Here is a 6,737-nt window from a genome sequence, read left to right on the forward strand (position 1 = left end):
CATGATTCAGATGGTGCAAAACTCGGTTCAGTTTGGGGGTTCTCCGACGGAAGATCCCAACATGCAAATTAGAGATTTCATCAAAATCTGCGACACTTTCAAATTCAACAATATGTCTGAAGATGCTATAAAGTTGAGGCTTTTCTCATTTTCTCTGAGGGATAAGGCTAAGTGCTGGTTGTATTCTCTACCACCAGGCTCTATCACCAAGTGGAAAGATCTTGCTCAGAAGTTTCTTACTAAATTCTTTCCTATGGCAAAGACAGCTGCAATCAGGAATGCTCTTACTCAATTTATGCAGCAATCGGGATAATCTTTGTGTGAAGCTTGGGATCGTTATAAGGAGATGCTTAGAAAGTGTCCTCATTATATGATGCCTGACTGGATGATCATTAACTGCTTTTATAATGGTTTGGGTGCGACTTCTAGACCCATGCTTAATGCAGCATCAGGTGGAGCCTTATGGGCTAAGAGCTACGAGGAAGCATATGATTTGAGTGAACTGATAGCTACTAATGAATACCAGATTCCTTCTCAGAGACTAACTCAAGGCAAGGTAGCGGAAATTCTGGAGGTAGATGCAGCTACTGCTATAACTGCTCAGCTTAAGGCTTTGACGATGAAGGTGGATTCTTTGGCTAATTATGGAGTTAATCAGATCACTAGTGTCTGTGAGCTTTGTGCTAGTGCGCATGAGACGGAGCAGTGTGCTATTTCCAGTGAATCAACTCAGTTCGTGAGCAACTTTCAAAGGTCACAACAACCAGTTCCAGCCATCTATCATCCCAACAACCACAATCATCCTAACTTCAGTTGGAGCAACACTTAGAACGCGGTGCAGCAGCTTTATCAGCAGTATGCAGCAAAACAATACAACCCTCTTGGTATTCAGCAAACGCAATACGTACCAAGACAACAACTCCAACTGTAAAAATCTAAATTGGAGGAGTTGAGGCTCATGTGCAAGAGCCAAGCGGTTTCTATTAAGACCTTGAAGAATCAAATTAGGCAGATTGCCAATGCCTTGATGAATCAACAACCTAGTACACTCCCTAGTGACACAGAAGTTCCAGGCAAGAAGGAAGCAAAAGAGCAGGTTAAGGCAATTACATTGAGGTCTGGGAAGGTTGTAAGCTAATAAAAAGCTCAAGTTCCAGAATTGGAAGATGTGGCTGAAGAAGAAGTGCAAAAGGAAGCAGAAGTGGAACCAAGGAAGAAAACTGTGGAACACACTCCTACTGAGGGTAATACAGGGGAGAAACATGTCTATCCTCCACCTCCTTTTCCTAAAAGGCTGCAGAAGAAAAAGTTGGATAAGCAGTTTGCTAAGTTTCTGGAGGTGTTCAAGAAACTTTATATCAACATACCTTTTGCTGAAGCTCTTGAACAGATGCCTAGTTTTGTGAATTTTATGAAAGGTATTCTCTCTCGAAAGGTGAAGCTCGATGATTTAGAGACCGTAGCTCTCACGGAGGAATGCAATGCTATGCTGCAACAGAAGTTGCCTCTGAACCTTAAAGATCCGGGAAGCTTCACTATTCTTTGCACCATTGGAAAAGTGTTATTTGACAAATGCTTATGTGACTAGGGAGCTAGCATCAATCTGATGCCTTTGTCTATCTTCAAGAAGTTGGACTTACCTGATCCAAAGCCTACTTATATGCCCTTATAGTTGGCCAATCGTTCTATTACGTATCCATGTGGCATTGTGGAGGATGTCTTGGTCAAGGTGGACAAACTCACCTTTCCCGCAGATTTTGTAGTTCTTGATTTCGAGGATGATAAAAAAATTCCCATAATTTTGAGAAGACCATTCTTGGTTACGGGCCGAACCTTGATTGATGTGTAGAAGAGTGAGCTCACTATGCGAGTGCTAGATCAAGATGTGACTTTTAATGTTTTCAATGCCATGAAATTCCGTACTGATAATGAGGAGTGCTTAAAGGTGGAATTGGTCGATTCTATGGTTACTTCAGAACTTGATCAAATGCTAAGGTCTGATGCCTTAGAGAAGGCCTTGTTGTGGAATTCAGATAGTGAAGATGATGAAGGTGATGAACAGTTGCAGTATTTGAATGCTTCTCCTTGGAAGCGAAGGTTGGATATGCCGTTTGAATCTCTTGGAATGGAAGAGCTGAAAAATTCTCCAAAGCGCCTTAAGCCATCTATCGAGGAAGCTCCTACACTCGAGCTTAAAACATTGCCTGGACATTTAACGTATGCATTTTTAGGTGATGCATCTACTTTGCCTGTTGTTATTACATCTGACCTTTCAGGTAGTGATGAGGAAAAGCTCTTGAGAATTAGGAGAGAGTTCAAATTGGCAATTGGATGGACTATAGCAGATATCAAGGGAATTAGCCATTCTTATTGCATGCATAAAATTCTACTAGTGGAAGGGAGCAAGCCAACTGCTGAGGAACAGAGAAGGCTAAATCCGATAATGAAAGAGGTTGTGAAGAAGGAAATTCTCATGAGGATAGATGCAAGGATCATCTATCCTATTTCTGATAGTTCTTGGGTGAGTCCAGTTCAGTGTGTACTGAAGAAAGGAGGCATCACAGTTGTTGCTAATAAAAATAATGAGCTCATTCCTACTCGAATAGTCACGGGATGGAGAGTTTGCATGGATTAGAGGAAGCTGAACAAAGCCACAAGGAAGGATCACTTCCCTCTTCCGTTTATTGACCAGATGCTTGATAGGTTGTTTGGGCATGAGTACTATAGTCTTCTGGATGGCTATCTGGGTTATAATCAGATTTGTATCGCTCCATAAGATCAGGAAAAGACTACCTTCACTTGTTCATTTGGTACTTTTGCCATCAAAAGAGTTTCTTTTGGGTTATGTGATGCACCTGCCACATTTTAGATATGTATGATGGCCATTTTCTCTGACATGATTGGTCAGAATGTAGAGGGGTTTATGGACAATTTCTCGGTGTTCGGTGATTCTTTCGATGAGTGCTTGCAATATCTTGGCGTAGTTCTTAGAAGGTGTGTTGAGACCAATCTGGTTCTCAATTGGGAAAAATGTCACTTTATGGTACAGCAGGACATCATTCTTGGGCATGAGGTCTCTAGTAAAGGTCTAGAGGTGAAAAAAGCCAAGGTGGGGGTCATTGAAAATCTTCCCCCACCAATTTCAGTTAAGGGAGTCCCCAGCTTTCTTGGCCATGCAGGTTTCTATAGGCGGTTCATCAAGGACTTCTCTAAAATATCTAAACCATTATGCAATTTTCTAGAGAAAGATGTCCCCTTTAAGTTTTATGACGAGTGTCTAGCTGTTTTTGAGATCTTAAAGAAGAGTTTAATCACGGCACCTATCATAACTGCACCTGATTGGAATGAGCCTTTGAGATGATGTGCGATGCAAGTGACTATGCAGTTGGAGTAGTTCTTAGGCAAAGGAAGAACAATATATTTCATGTGGTCTACTATGCTAGTAAGACCCTCAATGGTGCTCAACTAAACTATACTACTGAGAAAGAACTCTTAGCCATTGTCTATGGTTTTGAGAAGTTTCGATCTTATTTGTTTGGGATGAAGGTGACAGTTTTCACTGATCACACTGCTATTCGCTATCTTGTCTCAAAGAAGGACTCGAAACCTAGATTGATTCGATGGGTTCTTTTACTTCAGGAGTTTGAGTTGGAGATCAAGGATATAAAAGGTAATGAGAATCAAGTTGTTGATCATCTCTCTCGTTTAGAAGATCTGAGTATGACTTCACAGGATAAGACATTGATTAATGAGTGTTTTCCCAATGAGCAGTTGTTTGGGGTACAAGAGGAAGAACCTTGGTTCGCAGACATTGTGAACTACCTTGTGAGCAATATTATGCCTCCAAATTGTATTCTGCTCAAAGGAAAAAGTTTCTTAATGAAGTGAAATGGTACATATGGGATGAGCCATTTTTGTTTAGGCAAGGAGCTGACCAAATCATCAGGAGATGTATTCCGTACAGCGAGACGGAGGGTATCTTGCGAGACTGCTATTCGACTGTTTATGGAGGCCACTATGGTGGAGAGAAGACATCAGCTCGTATCCTTCAAGCGGGATTCTTCTGGCCTATATTGTTTAAAGATGCGCATCGGTTCGTTCTGTAGTATGATCGCTGCCAGCGTGTGGGTAATATGTCCAAGAGGGATGAGATGCCTCTTAATGTGCTTCTCGAGGTTGAGGTCTTCGATGTTTGGGGAATTGACTTCATGGGGCCATTTGTCACATCTTGCAATAATCAGTATATATTGTTGGTGGTTGATTATATCTCGAAATGGGTTGAAGTTAAGGCTTTATCGAAAAATGATGCAAATATAGTGCTAAATTTTCTTCATAAGCAGATATTCACGAGATTTGGGACTCCAAGAGTCATAAACAGTGACGAGGGATCACATTTTTACAATCGCAAGTTCACTAATATGATGCAATGATATAATATGAATCATCGCATTGCTACAACCTATCATCCTCAGACTAATGGTCAAGCTGAGGTGTCTAACAGAGAGATCAAGCGTATTCTAGAGAAAGTTGTATGTCCATCAAGGAAGGATTGGTCTTTGAAGCTGGATGAAGTTGTTTGGGCATATCGAACAACATACAAGACTCCGCTAGGCATGTCACCATTTCAGTTGGTTTACGGTAAAGGTTGTCATTTGCTTGTGGAGCTCGAGCATAAAGCATATTGGGTTTTGAAGAAGTTGAACCTTGATATGGATGCAGCTGGAAAGAAAAGGATGCTTCAATTGAATGAACTCGACAAGTTTTGACTTCAAGCGTATGAGAACAACAAAATGTATAAGGAAAAAGTCAAGAGGTGGCATGATAGGGGTCTAGTGCTCAAATCATATGTGCAAGGGCAACAAGTTCTTTTGTGCAACTCTCGTCTCCATCTTTTTCCTGGAAAATTGAAGTCGAGGTGGTCAGGGCCGTTTGTTATCAAAACTGTGTTTCCATATGGAGCGGTGGAGATTTTTAAGAATGATCCAGACCAAGCATTTAAGGTGAATGGACAGAGGTTGAAGCATTACTATGGAGATATAACAAATCGTGAGGTGGTTAGTGCCATTTTATTATCCACTTGATCTCGGAAATTCTACATCAAGCTAGCGACGTAAACCAAGCGCTTCTTGGGAGGCAACCCAAGTTGTTGTACATTAGTAGATAGAGGAAGAAGAAAACTCCAAAAAAAATATGAAAAAGAAAAAAAGTCAGTGTCAAGTACAGAAGCACGGCGCGCCCGCGCTGCGAAGCGGGGCGGCCGTGATGAAAGTCCAGTAGCTGCGCGCGCCTGCGCTGGTATGCTGGGAGGCCGCACTGGTTTTCCAGAAGCAGGACGCACCCGCGCTGGCTCCCTATAACTGAAAAAAAAGGAAGAAAATCGGGAATTCATTGCAAAATCATATTCCAACCGAATTTCCCTCTCCCACCTTCCATATTTCCCTCTCCAAATATGTTTCCAATCACCCCATTACTCCCATTATTCCCATAATCAAATCCCACTTCTTTTCTAAACTAATTCCAAAAACCCTATACACACACACACACACACACACTTATACACAATCATCTCCATCACTTTTCAATTCTCAAAACTCTAAATCTCTCTTATACACTTCTCTTCTTTCAAACTTATTCGGATTCAATGGCTCCCAAGAGACAAAGAACTCAAGTTAGCAACAACACCACCGATTCTTCTAGTGTGGGGGGTGTGAGGCCCAGGTTTTCTACTCTGAAGGCTGAAGTGGAGTATATAAGGTTTATGTCAAAGCCGATAGCCAAGGAGAGAGGATTTCTACCATCGGGGAGGGATGGTAAGTTTCATGAGATGATTCTGGAGATGGGTTGGGTCATTTTTTGCGAGACACCCGCTGCTGTGCCCATGAGTATGGTTCACGAGTTTTAATACGAAGGCATATAAGAATGGTTTTACTATGGTGAGGGGGTTGATGGTGGATTAAAGTGCTGAGGATATTCGTCGGGTGATAAATCAGCCCGAGAGACAGCCGGGTCAGGATGATTGGGTGACGAAGACCGACGAGGATTTTAAATTATATTTGATTGTTGCTACTTTGTGTGTTCCTGAGCTCACTGGAAATTCAAGAGTGGCACAAACGAGTATGCCACTTTCTCTGCCTCGTGCATGAACATGTATGCCCGTGCATGAAACTCTTTTATTTGTGCTAACATTATGTCTTCATCCCATGTGCATGATGATACGGTGGACCGGGCGAAGCTATTATGGGTATTCTGCAGGGTGATTATGTGGACTTGGGGTCTGTGATTTATCAGGGTATTTTGAGGTTTCGGCGAGGGAGCACTACGAGTTCTATACCCTATACGTCGATTGTGCCGAAGCTGTGTATGGCAGTTGGTGTTTATTGGCCAAGACACGAGCAACTGCAGTTACCTAGTGCCCCGACTGACAATTCGACGATAGCAGTGATGTAGGAATGGGGAGGAGGTAAGCCTGATGAAAAGGGGCTCGGTTACTCCTATGACCACTTGCACGGGTGGCCGTTCAGCTGATCAGACATATGCTGGTGGTACGGCTCAGGTGAGCAGAGTAGCTTGGAGGCATCAGTTGGGTGAGGCCGGTCCTTCACAGCAGCAGCAGCAACAGGATGTTGAGGATAGTGCTGGTTTGGGTTCAGCGCAGTATAGGCGCTTGATGAGGAGGATGGATGCGATGTATGACATCCATAGTAGGTTTGCACATGACCTTATCCAGGCATTGGGGA

General features: G+C 42.6%; 1 non-coding gene across 1 annotated transcript; it reads right to left on the reverse strand.

The window, feature by feature from the left end:
- Positions 1-268: 268 nt before the first annotated feature.
- LOC141675364 (small nucleolar RNA R71) lies at positions 269-375 on the reverse strand. Its single transcript, XR_012556021.1, has one exon. It is a non-coding gene; the product is annotated as a small nucleolar RNA R71 (small nucleolar RNA).
- Positions 376-6,737: the final 6,362 nt, after the last annotated feature.

The sequence above is a fragment of the Apium graveolens genome, chromosome 7, assembly GCF_009905375.1.
Source record: "Apium graveolens cultivar Ventura chromosome 7, ASM990537v1, whole genome shotgun sequence".
NCBI classification, from domain to species: Eukaryota; Viridiplantae; Streptophyta; class Magnoliopsida; order Apiales; family Apiaceae; genus Apium; species Apium graveolens.